Here is a 21837-nt window from a genome sequence, read left to right on the forward strand (position 1 = left end):
AACACTAAGTACAGTGTTCTGAATGCAATAAGGGATCAGTAAATGTGATTGATGTATTGATTATTGCCAGAAGAATCAGTGTTATTGGGCAGACCAGGGCCAGATACCTAATTAGAATAGACCCAAATCATTTTCTCTCCTTTCAACACTCTTTCTGGCCACTAAACTACTCCTGATGCCCTAGAAGAAGTAAGCAATTACTGCAGGGTGATAAGTAATAGGTTTCACTGATCCTTATTCCTTTCATTCAATAGTATTAATAGTATTTATTGAGCACTTACTGTGTGCAGAGAACTGTACTAAGCGCTTGGACTGAACAAGTCGGTATCTTATCTTATCTTCCTCTTATCCTTCAGGCGAAAAGTTTGGCCAAGTAGAAAGAGCATAGGACTGAGACCTGGGTTTTAATCCCAGCTTCATCACTCACCTGCTAGGTGACTTTGGACAAGTCACTTGACTTAACTGTACCTTAGTTTCCTTATCGTAATGAGGTTTAAATAGAGGTCTCCTACTCACACTGTGAGCCTTGAGTGAGACAGAATACTTATAGTTAATTAATTTTAAAACTGGAGCCCAAATGAAGTCAATAAAAATTGTCCTCTCTTGGCCTTTTATAAGAGTCCCTATTCCAGCCACCTCACCAATCATGCTCTTGAAATTGTTGCAATACATGTACTAAAATTCTAAGAATTTGTTGGTAAACTTGACCTTCCATGACATTAGTACCATGCTCTTCACACAGTAAGCGCTCAATACGATTGAATTAATGAAAATGAGTCTTCAAATTTAGTATATTTCATTGTACAGATGAGCATTTCAGAAGAAAATTTTAAAATTTGATGGCTTGGCTCTCAGGGTTATTTTTTCTCTGCAGGACTCATTCTTTCTTCTATCTTAATAAGGGTCTGTGTTTTAAAAAGTTACTAGATAACTTGCAGAGTAACTTTTATTCATCTGAACTTAAATTCAGCAACTCTATTTTTAGGACTATTTTCCCTCTGGTTTCCAAACAATATTAACTAATTAAGTTCTCTGAAATGAAATTGCCTCTTGATTCTGTAAAGTTAATACTTATCCCATTTTAGCAATGCTGTATAATTTGGGAGAAGGAAGTGATTTTATTTTAAGCTTCCTGTAAAAAATAAAGCTTACCCTATGAGTTGAAATTATTTTAATTCAGTTTGAGAACATGGATGCTTTGGTTCATTTCTTAAGTTTAAATAAGAGCCTTTCAGGCAGTACTAGAGAGAATTTTAATGGTTTCTGTAAGCTAAACATTTTACAAATATTGTTATTATTTTGACAAAATGCTAAGTCTGAACGTAGATGTCAAAAAATATGATTTTCCCTATGTGAGCCATGGAACAAACATGCTAATTAAATATTTCTTTTCTTTTTTTTAACATGAGTTACTCCCCATCTCATTTTATTGTAATATTCAATGTTATTGATTTGCACAATATTTAATAATCATATCAAATGCAATATACCTCTTAATTTAGATTTTATTAATACCTAGCAACTTAGTATCATTTTTAATATCTAGAAAATGAGTATCATTGTTATAATTTATAACTACTCATGACAAATAAAAATATTCAGTTATATTTAGTAAATATCAAAATTGTCTAGCAGCATAATTTTCATGCTATACTTTGATAGCAGTAAAAAGATGTGGCATTGTTATATATTCATGCAGGTGTGAAGGCCAGTTTATAAATCCATATAATATAGAGCAGTGTGGCTCAGAAGAAATAGCACAATAGTACTAGGTGTCAGGAAACCTGGTGCCAAATCCCAGCTTCGCCACTTGCTTGCTGTAAATCACAAGTTCTCTATGCTTCAGTTACTGCATCTGGAGAAGCAGCGTGGCTCAGTGGAAAGAGCATGAGCTTGGAGTCAGAGGTCATGGGTTTGAATCCTGTCTCTGCCACTTGTCAGATGGGTGACTGTGGGCAAGTCACTTAACTTCTCTGTGCCTCAGTTACCTCATCTGTAAAATGGGGATTAAGACTGTGAGCCCCACGTGGGACAACCTGATTCCCCTGTCTACCCCAGCGCTTAGAACAGTGCTCTGCACATAGTAAGCGCTTAACAAATACCAACATTATTATTAAAATGGGGATTCAATATATTTTCTTGCCTCTCCTTTGCCTGTGAGCTTCATGTAGGTCTGATCTACTCATATTATATCAACTCCAAATGCAGTGTTTTACTGATAATAATGTGACATTTGTCAGTGCTTACTCTGTTCCAAGCATTGTACTAAACACTAGGATAGATACAAAATAATGAGATTGGACACAGTCATTGTCTCAAATGGGGCTCACCATTTAAAGTAGGGAGAGAACAGATGGTTAATCCACATAGTAAGTGCTTAATGAATTCCACTGTTAAGAATATTATTAGTAGTAAAGAACAGATTTCAATTTATGAATTATGGTTGCTACTGAGTACAAGCATATTAATTTACTGAATAATTCATTCATTCAATAGTATTTATTGAGTGCTTACTATGTGCAGAGCACTGTACTAAGAATGTACAAATCGGTAACAGATAGAGACAGTCCTTGTCCTTTGACGGGCTTACAGTCTAATCGGGGGAGACGGACAGACAAGAACAATAGCAATAGACAGAATCAAGGGGAAGAACATCTCATTAGAACAATAGCAAATAAATAGAATCAAGGTGATGCACATCTCATTAACAAAATAAATAGGATAATGAAGATATATGCAGTTGAGTGGACGAGTACAGTGCTCAGGGGATGGGAAGGGAGGGGGCAGAAGCAGAGGGAAAGGAGGGAGAAGAGGGTTTAGCTGTGGAGAGGTGAAGAGGTGAAGGGGGGGTAGAGGGAGCAGAGGGAAATGGGGAGTTCAGTTTGGGAAGGCCTCTTGGAGGAGGTGAGCTTTAAGTAGGGTTTTGAAGAGGGGAAGAGAATTAGTTTGGCGAAGGTGAGGAGGGAGAGCGGGAATAATACCATACCAAGTGTGAGGGGAAAGCTTAGAGAAGAAAATCCTTCTGTTGGGACTGTTTAACTAAAAAACTAGATCTTAAATTCTTAACTGCCAGATTGGACTGTGCCTTGGCCTGGGCCAGTTCACAAGGGGATGCTTCCAAAACACAAAAAACTATATTGGATAGTACAGTGTCTTCCCAGACCTAGAGTTCAGGACCTTGATTCCTTCACAACCAATCTGAAAGAAGTGGTCAGTGAAATTTCATATCCCTGAATGACTGTGCTTATCCAAGACAAAACTAGATGAGAATTTTTTTTAAGAAGAAGTAAAAGCAGTCTGTTGATGTAAATAATAGAAACATGTCTGGCTCTCTCTGCAAATCATACAAAGTAGACAAATGATATGGAACAGTCATATAAATTTCAGGACTGAAGCAGATATGCTTTTTCTGCAAGCCGTTTAGGTATTTGGTCCAACCCCTTCTTTCCTTTTTATTAATGGCAATGTATCCCAGATGGAAATCTCTTCCCTTTGTTCATTCATAGCGTATCCAGTGAGTGCTCAATAAATACCACTGAATGATTCATACTGTAAATATCTGCAAAAGTAAAAGTGTAACACTTCTCACATTGGGTCCATGAATAATCACTGGCACCCAGCTGATTTAGCCTAAGAACATAATCAGTGGCATTCATTTATTCATTTAAATGGTATTTGTTTGGTACTTACTATGTGCCAGGCACTGTTCTATGTGCATGGGTAGACATGAGGTAATCAGGTTGGACCCAATCCCTATCCCACATGGGAATCACAGTCTTAATCTTCATTTTACATAAGGGTAACTGAGGCACAGAGAAGTGAAGTGACTTGCCCAAGGCCTCACATGAGACAAGCAGAGGCCCATGCCGCATCCACTAGCCAACACCCTTTGTCATTTTTTTGAGCACTTACTATGTGAGAAGCACACTACTAAGTTCTCAAGAGAGTACAATACAACAGGATGAGCAGACTCATTCCCTCTCCATAATGAATTTACTTTCTAGAGGGGACTAAATTAAATAAGCACCTATATATATATTTTTTTTTTTTTTTTACTTTTCCACTTAGGTGATTTCACTTTCAAGTCAAATTTATTCCCCCAAGAATTGTTCTCCCTCATGCCATTGTTTGGATTGACACATTTTTCCACCCTGGGAGACTCCACACATGCACTCTTGTGCTCCATCCTATCGCCACCCTACAGTGGGTCAGTTCCTCATGGGCAGGGAACCTGTCACTTCTGTATGCTGTACTCCCTAAGATCCTAGTGTGGTAGGCTTCACCAAGAGAATAGCATTCGATACCTCTTATACTATTGCTCTTTTCAAATTTCTGTTTCTTGTGAAGGCGATAGTTGAAGATAATCATCTAGGAGGAAAAGCTTAAGAAGACCCAAAATAAATATACAAAGGCAAGAAAACGGACCAAGTAGGCTAATGGGTGTAGTAGGTTGTTACTGGTGTCCTGTACATGTATGAGAAATGCTTGAGCGCCAGTTTATCTGGCAAGAGTTGGAATGGTGCCAAGCCGTAATTGTAAGCTCGTTGGGGATGACGACTGCATCTACAAAGTATGGTATTTTCCCAAGCTTTAAGTGCAGTGCTCTGCACAGAAGTGCTCCATAAGTATTTTTGCTTATGATGACAGATGGGATTTTCAATTAGAGAAATCCTCCACAGAAAAGTTGTCATGAGCATCAAAACCTACCAGGAGACTAGAGTCAGGGAATGCTCTAAACAAATGGAGGAAAAAGTGTGATAAGGGTGGAAACAAAGGGTATAACAACCTACAACCAGCTGTATTAGTATGTACTCTGCCACAACATTTGTTTGCCGTCACGTCACATCACAAAAACTAAGTCTAGTGATAGGGCATTGTGTATAATTATTAGCTTCTGTTGGACTAACTGCTAAAAACAGTACATTTTATCTTTTTTAAAACAGTGATTTTATCTTTGGTCTATAAGAATGACACCACTGATCCATTTAAGTGAGACTACCAAACAACTATCAGATGGCAGTGACCATAATTGCTGTACATATTGTAATTTAGTCAAGCTGAGTAGGCTCTTTTCAATTGGAACAATCTAATACCATGTAGCTCTCCAAAACCCAGGTCCAAACTTTAAAAGTCATTCTCAAATACATCTGTTGTCAGATTATCAATTAAGCTCCAGTCATAACTGTGCCTAAATGTGTTAATTTATCATACTGAAAATAATCACAAGGAAGGAAGAGTGGAAAACTAAAATAAATGATCTTTGTAATTTTTAAAAAGAAACTTTTATTTGTTTATTTTCTAACCATGCAGTTCCTAGAAAGCACAATAACATTGTTTTATCATCATTACCCCAAATTCTGCTCACCCACTTTAAAAGTAGCTTTTCTGGCACAATAATGCAATAGCATCAAAGACCAATTAGGTGATACCAAACTTTATTCCAAGAAGCATTAGACAGTTATCCTGGGAATGAGATCAAATTGCAGGCTTTCAAAGTATCCACAGACACATGGTTTCTTAGAGTCGACTCAATAGGAATCTGGTAGAAGTCAAAGGCAAAACACAAAGTAATATTAACTCCTATCAATCTCTTGCAATTACTGTAGTACAGAGCACTGTATGCAGTGTTTGGGACAGCACAATATAACAGAGTTTGTAGATGTATTCCCTTTCCACATGAAGCTTACAGTCTATAAGGAGAGACATACATTAATATTAAATGCAGACAAGTACGTAAGAGCTTTGGGGCTAAGGGTAGGATGAATAGGTACAAATCCAGTGCAAGGGTGATGCAGAAGGAAAAGGGAGTAGGGCAAATGAAGGCCTGTTTGAGGAGATTTGATTTTCATAAGGCTTTGAAGATAGGGAGAATGGTGGTCTATTGGATATTGAGTGGGAGGTAGCACTGGCCCGGAGGTGGTGAGAGAGATTAGATTGAGGTACAGTGAGTAAGGTGGCATTAGAGAACCAGTGAGCACTGTGGGTTGTGGTAGGAAATCAGCGAGGAAAGATAGGAGGGGGCTAGGTGATTGAATGTTTTAAAACCAGTCCTAATGAATTTCTGTTCATGTGGTGGTGGATAGGCAACCACTAGGGGTTCTTGAGGAGTACAGATTATATGGACGGATTGTTTTTAGAAAAATGCCCCGGGCAACAGAGTGAAATATGGACTGGAGTCGGGAGAGACGGGGACAGGTAGGTCAGCAAGAAGGTTGATGCAGAAGTCAAGGCAGGGATAAATATTTGGATCAACTCGGTTTGAATTGACAGGAAAGGGTGGATAGTAGCGATGTTATGAAGGTAGAACCAGCAGGATCTCATGGCAGTTTGAAAATGTTGACTGAACTGGAGAGACGAGACAATGGCAAGGTTCAGGCTTGTAAGACAGGAAGGGTGGAAGTATTTACTACAGTGATAGAAAATTCAGGGAGAGGAGAGGGTTTGAATGGATAGATGAGCTGAATTTTGAACAAGTGAAGATTGAGGTGTTGGGATATCCAAGTAGAGTTTCCTTGAAGGGAGTAGGAAATAGGAACCTGCAGAGGAGGAAAAAGAACAGAGCTGGAGATGTAGATTTGGGATTCATCTGCATGGAGATGGTAGTTGAAGTCAGGAGAGCAAATGAGGAGATGTGGAAATTAGAAGGAAACCCAGAACTGATCATTGAGGTATTCCAAGAGTTAGGGACTGGGAAGGAGAAGAGGAGACCGTGAAAGTGACAGAGAATGTGCACTCCAAGAGATAGGAGGAGAACCAGGTGAGCGCAGTGTAACTGAAGCCAAGGTTAGATAGTACACACTATCAAAGGTAGCTGAAAGGTCGAGAAGCATTAGGCTGCAGTAGAGGCTGGATTCGTACCCCTCTATTTATCCCACCCTTAGCCCCAAAACACTTATGTACATATCTGCAATAAATATTAATGTATGTCTCCCCTTCTAGACTATAAACTCCCTGTGGGCAGGGAATGCATCTACAAACCCTGGTATATTATGCTGTCCCAAACACTGAGTACGGTGCTCTGTACTGCAATGATTGCAAGAGATGGATTGATAGGAGTCATATTGTGAATATTGTGAATTGTGTTTGATAGTGAATATTCTTTCTCTAGCTTTGTGTTTTGACTTCGACTTCTACCAGATTCCTATTGAATCGATTGTAAGAAACCATGTGTCTGTGGATACTTTGAAAGCCTGCAATTTGATCTCATTCCCAGGATAACTGTCTAATGCTTCTTGGAATAAGGTTTGGTGTAGAGTGTCTCTACAGCGTGGCTCAGTGGAAAGAGCACGGGCTTAGGAGTCAGAGGTCATGGGTTCGAATTCCAGCTCCACCACTTCTCAGCTGTGTGACTGTGGGCAAGTCACTTAACTTCTCTGTGCCTCAGTTACCTCATCTGTAAAATGGGGTAAACTGTGAGCCTCACGTGGGACAACCGGATTACCCTGTATCTTCCCCAGCACTTAAAACAATGCTCTGCACATTGTAAGTGCTTAACAAATACCAACGTTATTATTATTATTGCACTCTGTAAAGTTTGCAGTAGCGTATCCCAGAGCATTTGGTAAGAAGAAGATCATTTATGACCTCTGAGAGACAGTTTCAATGGAGTGGCAGGGGCAGATGCCAGATTGGAAGAGGTAAGGAAGAGAATTTGAGAAGACAAAGTGCAGTCAAGGGGACTAGAAAAGTCTCTCAAGGAGTTTGAAAACGAATGTTAGAAAGAAGATGGGGTGATAACTGAAAAAAGCCATGGGGTCAACGGAGGGATTTAATTTTTTTGTTTTTTGAAGATAACGGATACATGCTTATGAGCATGTTTTAAAGCAGTAGTGGAGAATCGTTGTACAGTGAACAGTTTTGAAAATGGCAGTCAGGAAGGAAGAACAGAAGGGGCACAAGTTTTGATAAGTAAAGGAATGTGGTGGGAGGTTCAGGTGGAGAGGGTAGAGGAGGAAAACTCTTGAGATACTCCTGGGAAAGATGGGAGAATTAACCAAGGGTCAGGAAGAGGGAGGAACTCGAGTGGACCAGAGGAATTTTAGGGAAGATCGCACCTAAAGGTTTTCATTTTCTCAATAAAATTAATGGCCAGGTCATTTGGGCCAAGTGATAGGGTGGGGAGAGGTCGGGGAGCACAGGGTTTGAGAAAGGACTTAAAGGTCTGAAACAACTGGTGAGAAGTATGGCCCTGATGGGAGAATACTTATTAGAAATTCTACAAGCAGTTCACCAACAGATGCCATTTTTTATAACATTTTTCACCTTGTTCCAAAATGAAAGTTTGTTGTTTTATAGTAGGAGCATAGTGACATATATACATTTATGGATTTTATATTCCCCTGTAGAGCTGTTTTATTTTTGCTTTGAAGTTGGAGAGAAAGGACTCTAGAATATGCCCTCAGCTAAAATGAAGGTGAACTCAATCTGATATCTGGTATTCTTGAAGCTCTGGATATAATTCCACATTCTTGGTTGTCCCTGTATGGTTAGTCTGGGGCAACCAATTTTAATAGGCTTCTAAGAAAGGAAAAATAATTCAGCTCTGGAACCCTGGAATGGGCTGGTCTTGGGGGAAACTGGTGGTAGAAGGGAGATCATTCCTGCCACGTGAATCCTGGGAGGCTTAAAAAAAAAGCCCTGCCCAAATGGAAAACCAGATTGTGCATTTCATTATCCTGATCATTAAATTCTAAAAATTTTGGATAATTTCAATGCATCAAATGTTAGTTCTGGTGAAATACTTTTCCACAGTAAAAACTACTTCCCTCATGAGTACACTATAGAAGATAAATATGAGTTGCCCCCTTTCCATTAATTTTGAGGAGAATGCCCCAGAATCAATAATTCCAAATTGAATTAACCTAGTTATTTAAAGGAAGATTTCTAATGACCATATTTCTTGGGCACAGTGTCCCAGAAATAATATTATCAATAATTGTGATATTTCCTAAGTGTTTATACTATCACGATTCCTGGAATAAACACTGGAGTAGACACAGGGTGATGAGGTCCTACTTGGAGCTCACAGAGTAAACAGAAAGGAAAGCAGGTATTGAATCCCCATTTTGCAGATGAGAGAACTGAGGCATATGTAAATTAACTGCCGTACTAAAGATCACACATCAGGTAAATGGTAGAGACAGAATTAGAACTCAGGACCTCTGACTCCCAGGTCCATGCTCTTTCCAATAGGTCATGCTACTTCTAAGTGTTGATAGAAATGAACTCTCAAATTTGTCATGATCTTTTAAAACTTCTTTCTTTTTTTTATTGTATTTGTTAAGCTTTTACTATGTTTCAGGTGTTGTTGTTAGTGCTGGGGCAGATAGAAGATAATCAGATTAGAGACAGAGCCCAGGTCAACACTTGGGGCTCAGAGTTTTAATCTACACTGAATAATCTCTGTCATGCATGTGGACATTGTGGTCTGCTGAATGGATGGAGCAAGTATGTAAAACTTAAGCAATGCAAGGATAACACCTGGACTGTTGAACAGCTCTCCATTATCTAACGACGGGTCCATTCTATGTCCAGGGCTGAAATGCATTTAACTACTTATTCTGAATAAATGCTGCCATTTGCTATCCTCCCACAACAGAACAGATTGACAGAAGAGAAACACAACATCCTACACACACCAGCTGTCCACTCACCACCCTCCCTTTCACTCCTTTTTTCTAATACTCAAAAATATATTTCAAGAAAAGAGAAGGTTCCAAGAGAAGAACAAGATGTAAAGTAGGAAAATATATTCAATTATAAACAGAGTAAAATAATCTATTTCTCTCTTAAATTATAAACATGTTTTATAGAGATAGGATCCAGCATCTTCTAATTCGGTATATTGCTCCTCATGTAATTTTGAGGAAATAAAAACTTTTTTTTTTTTTTTTTAGGGGTAGCTTCTACAAGACCTAAGTGTTTATACTATCACGATCTCTGGAATAAGCACTGGAGTAGACACAGGGTGATGAGGTCCTACTTGGAGCTCACAGAGTAAACGGAAAGGAAAGCAGGTATTGAATCCCCATTTTGCAGATGAGAGAACTGAGGCATATGTAAGTTAACTGTCGTATTAAAGATCACACAGCAGATCTTTTACCAGAAAATGTAAATTGTATCTTATATTATTGTCATGAACAAAGCTGTTGATAGATGTACAGCAGTGTGGCTCAGTGGAAAGAACCTGGGCTTAGAAGTCCGAGGTCACGGGTTTGAATTCTGATCTGCCACTTGTCAGCTGTGTGACTGTGGGCAAGTCACTTAACTTCTCTGTGCCTCAGTTACCTCATCTGTAAAATGGGGATTAAGACTGTGAGCCTCACATGGGACAACCTGATTACCCTGTGTCTACCCCAGTGCTTAGAACAGTGTGCTGCACATAGTAAGCTCTTAACAAATTAACAAATACCAACATTATTATTATTACATATGCAGATTCTGATAAATGTCACGGGTGGCCATTCCTTCCAATAGTTTCACGATGTAATGTATTCTTGCGCATAGTTCCCTGCAAAACCCAATCTGCAGGAGAATGCAGTCAGTGACCTGCACTGGAATCCAAAGAATGGCTATCTTTAAGTCAAAAGATCTCCAAGTTCTAATGAGATAAAGAAACAGTACTCTTACCTGATAAATCAATCAATCCATCCCAAGGCTCACAGTCACATAGGGAGACTAGGGCTTGAATCATAATTTTGAAGATAAGGAAACTGAGGCATAAAAAGGTTAAGTGACTTGCCTGAGGTCACAAAGCAAGCAAGTGGCAGAGAGGAATTTAAACCCTCTTTGACAGGGCCAGGCCCTTTCCTCTAGGCCAAGTTTCCTGAACTTCAGAAGGATACAAAAATTGAGAAAGCAGTTACAATGCCCTGACAAAACTCTGTAGTGTCTGATATATTCCTTTCTTCTATTTTTCAGCTTTTGGTTTTTTCCCTATTTTGTCTCTGTTTTCTCCCTTTCTCTTGAAGATCCTTGACTGGTAAAACCCCCATCACCATTGGGGTTCTTCATTTGTAAATAAACAGCTTCAAGTTTTGAGCTTCCAGGGTTCTAGACATTTACAGAGAACTGAGATGGAGTAAGTAAAATCATGGTTTGATCCCACTATTCAGCTCAGTGCTCTGCAAAAAGTAAGCACCCAATAAATATTGTAGATTAATTCTAGACGTTTTGGTGATACAGTGAGCATTCCTGTTCCCCATAGCTTCTAAGTAGGGACTTGAAAACCCATCAGAAGCCTATTAATATAGATTTAGGTTTTCAACTCACTTTATTCAAATAATTTTAAAAAACCTACTAAAATTATAACTATTCAATGCTTTATAGTGTATCTAGAAATGAGAAAACTAACAAATGCATTGTGCTGTCAGACAAAATGGTTGTCCAACTGCATTTTTTAATTCTTTCTTGGTAATCAATCATCTCTTAAGTTCCCACGTTGTACAATTAGAACCCCTTCCACAGTAGAGTTGGTAGACAAGATACCTGCTCACCAGGAGTTGAGACTTCCCTCACCCTTTGCATTACAAAGTAATTTACAGAGTTATAAAACGGCATACTCTTCTCTAGGACCAATACGCAGCAGTTTGCAAAATTTAGCATCTCATTAAAAATAAAAGGACAAAGAGCTGTTGATTCCAATTGTCAGGATCAATTAGGCCACCTTTTCTCTCTTCATTCTTTTATCTTCATCATATATTTAGTAGGTGCAAATTGTAAAATCTAAACTGTAGTGTTAAATGAACCTAGAACCTCAGAAGCAGAGAACAGACTGTTATTTGAAAGGAAGAACCTTCATGGTTTCTAAGCTGCTGCTTGAATTCAAGTCTTAGATAATGAGGTAGTCAATAAGACAACAGGAATAAAGTTCATTTCTGATAAAATTGAGGACTACATTAACACCAGTTCAACAATGAGAGGTGGAAAACAGAGAAGAAGCTATAAAAGGATAGAGGTGCATAACTCTGTCAAGAATGGGACAGTGAAGTGAACTAAGTAATGCTTGGAAACCAAAAGCCTTGTAGAAGTCAATAAAAAATTTGAATTTTGTAACTGGATATGATTTCTTATTATTTTGACGGGATAAATTGTCCCACTGATATGACCTTATTAAACACTGATTGCTATTTATGATTTGCTATACTACTTGAACCGCCCACCTCCTCACCGTCCCTCAGTCTCGCCTATCCCGCCGTTGGCCCCTGGGCCACGTCCTCCCATGGTCCTGGAATGCCCTCCCTCCTCACCTCAGACAATCTAATTCTCTTCCCCTCTTCAAATCCCTACTTAAAACTCACCTCCTCCAAAAGGCCTTCCCAAACTGAGCTCCGCCCTCCCTTTTCCCTCTGCTCCCTCTACCCCCCCTTCACCTCTCCGCAGCTAAACCCTCTTCTCCCCCCTTTCCCTCTCCTCCTCCCCCTCTCCCGTCCCACCCCCTCAGCACTGTACTCATCCGCTCGACTGTATATCTTTGTCACCCTATTTATTTTGTTTATTTTGTTTAATGAGATGTACTGATTCTATTTAATTGTCATTGTTTTTATGAGATGTTCTTCCTCTTGACTCTATTTATTGCCACTGTTCTTGTCTGTCTGTCTCCCCCGATTAGACTCTAAGCCCGTCAAACGGCAGGGACTGTCTCTATCTGTTGTCGACTTGTTCATTCCAAGCGCTTAGTATAGTGCTCTGCACATAATAAGTGCTCAATAAATACTATTGAATCAATGAATGAACTTTAGCGAGTTTTATTTTATTGCTTTCCTTAAATAAAATGGACAGTCTATGCATCCAGAGTTCCGGGTGTCCACTAAGCATAAGGTAAATGAAAGATAATCAGGTTGGACCTACTTTCTTTCCCAAATGAGTTCTAGTCTACATAAGAGGGAGGAGAGGTACTGAATCCCCACTTTACAGATGAGGAAACAGAGGCACAGAGAAGTTTAGTGACTTGCCCAAAGTCAAAGCATACAATTGGCAAAAACTGGAATTAGACTCCCAATCCCATGCTCTTTCCTCTAGGCAACTCTAGGTCCTGTTATTTTCTTCATCTATCCTGCCTTCTGCATCAATTTAAGCACTTTGATACTCCACAAAGCTCCACGATACTTTTGTAAACATTCATGTACTCTACTAATTCTCCTATCCCTAATCCATTTTAATGTCTGTCTACAAGCTATAGACTGTAACCTCCTCGTGGGAAAGGATCAAGGCTACCAACTCTATTTTATTGTACTCTCCTAAGTATTTAGCACAGTTCTCTGAACAGAGTTAGCACTCAATAAATACACTTGATTGATTTATTGACAGGCCTACACCTCTAGTATCTTGACACCCAGTATATAAAGCACATTCCATACGGGAGAGGGAACTGATGCTCCAATCTGAATGTGGAGGGGAAGCAATGACTTTCTACCTAAGATTTTTTTTTCAATTTATCTTACAATCTTATTCACCCCAGAAGTGAGCACAGCTGGAGAGCTAATTGTTATAATGTGGATCCAAAATGCATTTCTTAATTCCCCTATCAGGACAGTGAACTCTGGCTCTTTTACAGAATGAAGAGGTGATACCTTAGAAAGGATTCCAGGACTCATTCCATTTGACTATGCTCCTTTAAGTGCCTAAAGTTGTTAGAAATAAAAAATAATGTTCCATAGTGGACAACATGCCCTGGGGTCCCTTGCAAGTATCTCTAATATATTTGCTTTCTTCCCTGTAGAAAGACTTCACTTTTTCCCTTCAGCCAGGTGTGCCATTTATGCCCAAAGTCTTAATTCAGGAAATCATTGCAAGAGGAATATAAATCAATGTTGACACTCTAACTAAAGCTTTCAGTTTGAAAGGTAATAATCTAACTGTTCTTTCCAAATCTAAATCCATGGGAGTTCTAAAAGAAATCTCGGCCCAATGGATATGCATAGATAAATGCAAAATATGAGCAACAAGAAAAGGAAAATACTTGGTGATTTAACGGCATGGTCTCTGAGAATGAATACAGATTTTCATGGGCATTACTGAATGTGTAATGTATCTGAATACCTTCCAATCTCTGGTAACTGGTGCTAGGAAGAAATATCCATTCCAGTTGCCACTACAGCCAGAATTTTAAAAATGGTCACTTTTATAAAAGAGTAAGAGAGTATATTTATTTTTTCTACTTTGAGGATTTTGGATCATTGTTCAAACCAGGGCAAAACCTGGGAGAGCTTTCCTCAGATCTGACCCCAAAATGCCCAAGACGAGTCGAATCCAGGGCCATTAGGGCATTTTAAGACTTGAAGAATGAACCCTATGACTACAGTGGGCGATTTGCTCACTATCCACAGTGTGACCAACTTGTCTAAAACAGGAATCTTACTAATTTCTTAGAGGAATGAATGGGACATTATTGAGCAAATTCCTGATTGCTCAAAATAGAGTTTGAAGTATCTAGTTTACAGATAACTTTGTTTCTTTCCCTTTATCATTTGACCTTTTACTTATATCTTCACAACCCTTAATTACCACCCCCCAGAACCCGTATGTGTGGATGTGGCTGAAAGTAGTGACGCATGGCCAATAATCCTTTCCATTCTGTAAAAACAGGAAAAACATACTTCAATTAGCAACTCTGTCCACCATTTACAAACTGATACTACAGTGGCTGAGCTTAAGCCATCATAACTTCAGCAAAGACAATTTTAGAGCATGTTTTGCTGAACATGGACGAAATGTTCCCCTCTTAGAAACTGGTGATGGGACAATCTGAAAAACCAGGAGCCAGACATACTACTGTATATAAATGTGCAACTTTGTAAGAGATTTCTCTGTCAAAGACACTCACTGATGGTGGCTTCATCCCTGAGCCTTAAGCCAAAGGACAACTCTCCTATAGCCTACTCAACCGTACCTGGTGGAGAGAACATGGGGACTGGTAGCCAAGAGACGTGGATTCTATTCTTAGCTTCACCATGTATGACTATGCCTCTGTATGACCTTGAAAAAGTCACTTTCCCTCTCTGTGTCTCAATTTCTTCATCTGAAAAATGGGGAAGAATATTTGTTCTTCCATCCTCTTAGATTGGGATCCTTGAGTGGGACAGGGACTGTGTCTGATCTAATTATCTTGCATAAACCCCAGTACATGGCCTATAGTCAGCACTTAAAAGATGCCATTTTCATCATTTGGTTAAAAAAGCCACCACCTCATTTTTGATCAGTGCATATCACAATGTCTTTTATGTGACAACATTTGAAGTTATGTCTCAGGATGTCCCTCTTACAATTACTCAATTTAGTTTGCTGTACAATGCAGTTGCTTGCAAGTGTTGTCAAAAATTCTACTCATTCTATCTAATCCAACCAGAACACATAGCAACACACACTACTGGTATCCTGGCTGCATTTTCTTGACTCTATTCATTGCCCTTGACTCTGTTTATTGCCATTGTTCTTGTCTGTCCGTCTCCCCCGATTAGACTGTAAGCCCGTCAAACGGCAGGGACTGTCTCTATCTGTTGTGTTGCCGACTTGTTCATCCCAAGCGCTTAGTACAGTGCTCTGCACATAGTAAGCGCTCAATAAATACTATTGAATGAATTTTATAGTCTCGTTTTCAGTTCTAAACTAAGTACACTTCTCTGAAGATACAGATGAGACTGATCCCCCAGTCTTCGAAGATAATAACAGAGAAAGAGAAAAGAGGTGAAATCCAGTTCATTTTGAAACATCATACGATTTGATGGGAGAAAAGAATGGAGCTACAATATTAGTTAAAATGAGATTTGGAGCTTTTATTTTCCAACATGTCCTTAGTGTGCAATTACTATGAATTATTGAAAGTTGACTTGGGAAAAGTAACTTCCTGCTTTTAAATATGAGATGAAAGAGAAATACAATACTCAGGTTGATAAAATGTATTAAGTTGACCAAATAATCTTTCTCATGGAATTCAATCCGTGAATCAACAAAAATAATTACTGTGAGATATAAGGTTGTATTCAATGGCAATAGTGGTTTTAAGCAAAATGAAATATAACTGTGAAAAAATAGAATCAAAGATGTGATGGAGAATATGTTTTGGGAAAACTGCTTAACGCTTGAACTGATGAGTTTTACATATATAGTTTTCTGCTTCAAATAAGATTCAGCTCTAAACATTCCCTAGTTCCATATTGTAACTGTATTTTCTATTTGTTGATCCATGTCTATATTGTTTCTCTTAATAGATTTTTGGTTTTCTTTTACCTGCATTTTAATCAATCCAGAAAAATAAAAGGCCAAAATAATACCATTTGATAATTAAAATGATCAAGAACATTTTGCAATACATCTCAATCCCACTTGAGGAAAAAAAAATCTAAACCTATCACTACTTGAATGATGAGTTGTAAAATTTCTTCTCCCTTGCTGTCTTGGTGACAGTGTTATTAACTTGAGTTTTCCTTGGAGTGGGGATTGTTCTATTCCCTATAGTCTAATGCGCTGACAATGAATGACTTTCAGATCAAAGGATTATTTGAAGTGAAACAAGCAGTGGCATCATTAACATCTTGTACATCTGCATACTGTATCAAAGAGGATGCTCATTGCTGCCTAAATCATGGAATACAGAATAAGCAAAGCATAAGTGACACAAATGGTGAGATGCCAAGGCTGAAAACATATGAGGATGAATAACCAAAAATGAAACCAAAGACCCTCTTTGACTAGAGTATATAGCTCATTCGCACCACCACAGATTTACCAGAGGGTATATATGAGTTTATTATCATCAAAAAAATAGATGGCCACTGGACTTCAACAGTCTCATCAACTCAACTTCCAGCACAGAGAATGAAGTTCTATGACAACGTGTGATAACATGATTTACTGAAGCTACCACACTAGTAGAAGTCAGAAAGAATAACAAAGCTTGAAAATCTGTTGGTTTTCTAAAGGATCTAAAGATGATGTTCTGAAGAAACCACCATTTTTTATCATCTCTGTGGACAGTATACTGCAATTTCCCTGTTCCCCACTGCTGGCAGGCTATTAGTGGAAGAACCTCACAAAAAATGTATTCTTACTAAATTATGTACCTTGTCAAGGCACAATTCATAGGCCTGGCTTTAGATATGTGGAGACCCGGTAATAGGTTGGTGGAAAATCAAATACCTTTCTCCTGTTTTGTATAAAATCATTATGTCCCGGGGCACCAAGATAGACAAGGAGGGTATACAAAACAAGAAGGCTTTTGGACTCTTTGGGACACTTGTAGACTGTGAGGTCAAACTTGTCATGCGATCTAGACCATACTGAAGAATTATTAGCCTAATTAGAATATCCAACTGTTTGAGAATTGAATTATACACTTGCTTTAGCCATACTGAGTTCTAGAGCACTTTCACATAAACTACCTATGTACAATACCTAATAACTTCTAGAGAAAAGACAATGAAATGACAAAGTTTTGGAATAGAGATTTTCAGAATAATGTGATACCAAGAAGAAGAAAGCCAAATGGAACAGGACAGTGAGGGCAATAAATTGAATACTGTAGTAGGGGATAATCTTAATATGGTCACGATATGGAAGAAACTCAACTTATTATGTATAACTTCACACACCAAGAGAAATCTTATAAACTTAAAGACAAGTATTCCATTATTTTATAGATATTTTAGTTCATGAATTTGATCACAAATCAATCAAGACTCCATCCCAAAGAGCTGAAAATCAGTTGTTGTTTTGTTTTGTTTTTTTTTTTAATCACTGCCTCCCCCTTTACACCCGCAAGACTTAAAGGACACAAGATCATCTAATTATTCTTCCACAGTCAAATGTGTTTCTGAATAAATATCACAATTTTCAGAAGGACAGTAAATATGTACATATTTAATGTTTAAACATTTAATGCAAATATGTATAACAAAAACATCTAAAACATCAATAAGCTTTTGTTCATAACCTAAAAGCCCATTTAATGACAATTGTGGTAAATCCATTCATTCAGTGGTATTTATTGACCACTTCCTGTGTGCAGAGCATTGTACCAAGTAAGTACAACAATAGTCACAGTCCCTGCTCACAATGAGCTTATAATCTGTGGGTTGGGGTTGGGGGGGACAGACATAAGTGCAAATAAAATAAAATTACAGGTATGTACATAAATGTTGTGTGGCTGGAAGGGGGGAAGAGCAAAGGAAGCAAGCCAGGGTGACACAGAAGGAAGTGGGACATGACAAAAAGTCATGAGGCTTGAGTTCAATGAGGCTTAGAATAGGGGGTGAGTAATTGTCTGTCAGATATGAGAAGGGAGAATTTTCCAGGCCAGAAGTAGGATGTATGCCAGGGTCAGTGGCGAGACAGGTGAGGTCAAGGCACAATGAGAAGGTTAGTACTAGAGGATTGAAGTGTGCAGGCTGGGTTGTAGAAGGAGAGAAGCAAGGTGGGGAGGGGGAGATAAAGTGATGGAGTGCTTTAAAACCAATGGTGAGGAGTTTTTGTTTGATGCAGAGGAGGATGGGCAACCACTGGAATTTTTTGAGGAGCTGGATGATGTCATGAATGTTTTTGTAATAATAACGATGGTATTTGTTAAGCTCTTACTATGTGCCAAGCACTCTTTGTAGAAAAATGATCCAAGCAGCAGAGTGAAGTATGGACTGGGGTGGGGAGAGACAGGAGGCTAGTAGGTCAGCAGGGGAGCTAATGCAGTAATACAGGTGGGATACGATCAATGATTGTATTAACATGATAGCAGTTGGGAAGGAGAGGAAAGGGAAAGGGAAAGGGAAAGGGAAAGGGAAAGGGAAAGGGAAAGGGAAAGGGAAAGGGAAAGGGAAAGGGAAAGGGAAAGGGAAAGGGAAAGGGAAAGGGAAAGGGAAAGGAAAAGGGAAAGGGAAAGGGAAAGGGAAAGGGAGGGTTTTAGTGATGTTGTGAAGGTGGGAATGATAAGATTTAGTGATAGATTGAATATGTGGGTTGAATGACAGAGAAGAGTCAAGAATAATGCCAAGGTTACAGGCCTGTGAGACAGGAAAGATAATGGTGTCATGTACAATGATGGGAAAGTCAGGGGAAGACAGGGTTTGGGTGGGAAGATAAGGATCTCTGTTTTGGACATGTTTAGTTGGAGGTGACATCCAAGTAGGCAGGAGGAGATGAGAGACTTTAGAAAAGGAGAGAGATCAGGGATGGAGAGGAAGATTTGGGTATTATCCTCACTGAGGTATTAGTTGAAGCCATGGGAGCACGTGAGTTATCCAAGGGAGTCATTGTAGATGGAGAATAGAAGGGGACCCAGAACTGAACTGTGAGGTACACCCAGAATTAGGGGCTGGGAGGCAGAAGAGGAACCCACAAAGGAGATTGAGAATGAATGGCCAGGGAGATAAGAAGAGAACCAAGTATCAGTGAAGATAAAGTCGGTTGAAGTTTTCAGGAGAAGGGGGTGATCCATAGTGTCGAAGGCATCTGAGAAATCCAGAAGGATTAAGATGGAGTAGATGCCATTGGATTTTGCAAGAAGGAGATCATTTCTGACCTTTGAGAGGATGGTTTTTGTGGAGTGAAGGGGATGGAGGGGGTCTAGGAGAGAAATGGAAAGGAAGAATTTGAGACAGCGGGTGTAGACGACTCGCACAAGGAGTTTAGAGAAGAATAGTAGGAGGGAGATGGGGAGATAACTGGAGGGAGCTGAGGGGTCAAGGGAGGCTTTTTTAGGATGGGGAGATAAGGGGGCATTGCTTTGAAAGTAGTGGGGAACAAACCATTGGAGAGTGAGCAGTTGAAGGTGGCTGTTGGGGAGGGAAGAAAGGAAGGCACAAGAATTTTCTGAGTTAATATATTTTAATCTCTTTGAGGTCAGGGAACATTCCTATCAATTCTGTAGTACTATACTCTTCCTAAGTGTTTATGACAGTGTTCCACCCCCAATAAGCACTTAATAAATGCCTTTGATTGGTAGTCTCATCCTTTTAATAAGTTCCAGTTTATTCCACTGTGATAGTCGACACTGATTTCTGCAAATCCTTTATAATTGCTTCCTAGGAAACCAAAATGACCTACACCTATAGTCTTAAAAATTGAATGATGATTTATATACAGTAGTCCATCCATCATGTAAGTGAACAGTTTTAGATTCACTTGATTGGCATAAATAAATTTAATGGCTACTACTTTGCTACTTTGATTTACTTTATACCCTAAATATGCCTATGACACATTGGATACTCCATGGAAGGAAGGATAATTTATGCAAATGCCACCTAATCCAAATTATTGCCAAAAGACTACGGAGTTTAGCACTCACAATAAGGTTTTAACTGCTAAGATTGCCATGGTTACCAAGATTCAAATGGCTGAAAAACATTTCTCTATTCTGAAGTTAGAGCTTTAAATATACTTTAAGTAAACCTGTAATATAAATTGCACTCTACCCAGAATAGATAAGAAACTCTTGTCTATTTTATTTATCTAGTATAAGTTAGCTTATTTCTACTTCAAGAATCTTTCCATCTTTTTAAGGGGGTCTTTAAGGTAGTGGAGGTATTCTTTTAAATGACCAATATTCTTTTCGTACCCCGAATTCCAAAGCTTGCTCAGACGATTAGACTGTAAGCCCGTGATTAGACTGTAAGCCCGTCAAACGGCAGGGACTGTCTCTATCTGTTGCCGACTTGTTCATCCCAAGCGCTTAGTACAGTGCTCTGCACATAGTAAGCGCTCAATAAATACTATTGAATGAATGAATGAATGAATATTTGAAGTCAATATAGTCATTTCCCTCAAGCTATATTTATTTTCATTCTTAACTCCTCAAATATTAAAGTGCTTAACTTGTTTAAAAAATAAGCTGTGAATCTATACAACCTCTTAGCATCTTATGTTCAGCAAAATAATTCAATCTGTTGACTAAAAAGACATTGCATACTTAAATTTAATCTGAAGCCTGATTCAGAACAAGGGATTTTTTGGGTACCAATTAGCCTATTTCAGAGAAAAAAATACACTTGGTCTAAGATCAATCATCCCTACTCTCTCAACAGCTACTTATTTGGCAATATTGTTTGGGATGGTACCATATAATAATTTGAAGGTGCCAACCCTGCTCACAGGAAACAAAAAGTCTAGAGGAGGATCTTACAGTTTACATAGATGGACATTAATTAATAAATCAACTGACTTACAGGAACGAGCAAAAGCAATTATCCTGGTTTATGCAAATCAACAATTATATCAGTCCAGCATCCCCTTGTGTGGAAAGAATGAGATGAAATCACAGGTTTACAATTTAATGTTTTTCCAAGTGATAATACAGTGAACTCTTAAAATGGATACCTTTTAAAAGTGTTCTTTCACAAACTGATAAATGTATTGTGTCAACTTGGTCTTCTGTAGACGTGATGGATAGACACAGCTGAATTTGAAAGTTAGCCACATCATTTACAGTCACCTGATAGCAAACTTAACGGTTAATATTTTACATGGATTGACTCATTGAGGAATTTCAATTTCCAACCAGTTACAAGATTTTTAAGTAATTCAGTAATAATGAAAAGAGTCATTGTGGCACTCCTAGTACATTTATATCAATTATTTGACTGTAATAGATAACTCTGAATGGAAAAAGAATGCCAATAACATATATAAAGAATGAAAAAATTAGACAAGATTAGCCCAACTACTACTGAACTGCTTGTTGCTCACTGTGGAGTCTGCCTTTTTCCTGAGAAATTTCCCACTTGACAGTAGTCCTGAAGAGAAAATAGCTGGAAATTAGGTTTAAATTTAGAAATAAAAGATGGAGTCGCTTTTCTTTTTACCTCTCCCCTCCTTTCTCTGGGACTGCTCAACCAGGATGATGGAACACAT

At 38.7% G+C, this 21837-nt stretch overlaps 1 protein-coding gene across 1 annotated transcript in view; it reads right to left on the bottom strand.

Annotated features, from left to right (window-relative positions):
* CSMD1 (CUB and Sushi multiple domains 1) overlaps positions 1-21837 on the bottom strand; it is a 1410881-nt gene that overhangs the window by 929425 nt on the left and 459619 nt on the right. The gene's annotated exons all lie outside the window — the stretch shown is intronic.

Source organism: Ornithorhynchus anatinus, chromosome X1, assembly GCF_004115215.2.
Source record: "Ornithorhynchus anatinus isolate Pmale09 chromosome X1, mOrnAna1.pri.v4, whole genome shotgun sequence".
In the NCBI taxonomy this organism is placed as follows: Eukaryota; Metazoa; Chordata; class Mammalia; order Monotremata; family Ornithorhynchidae; genus Ornithorhynchus; species Ornithorhynchus anatinus.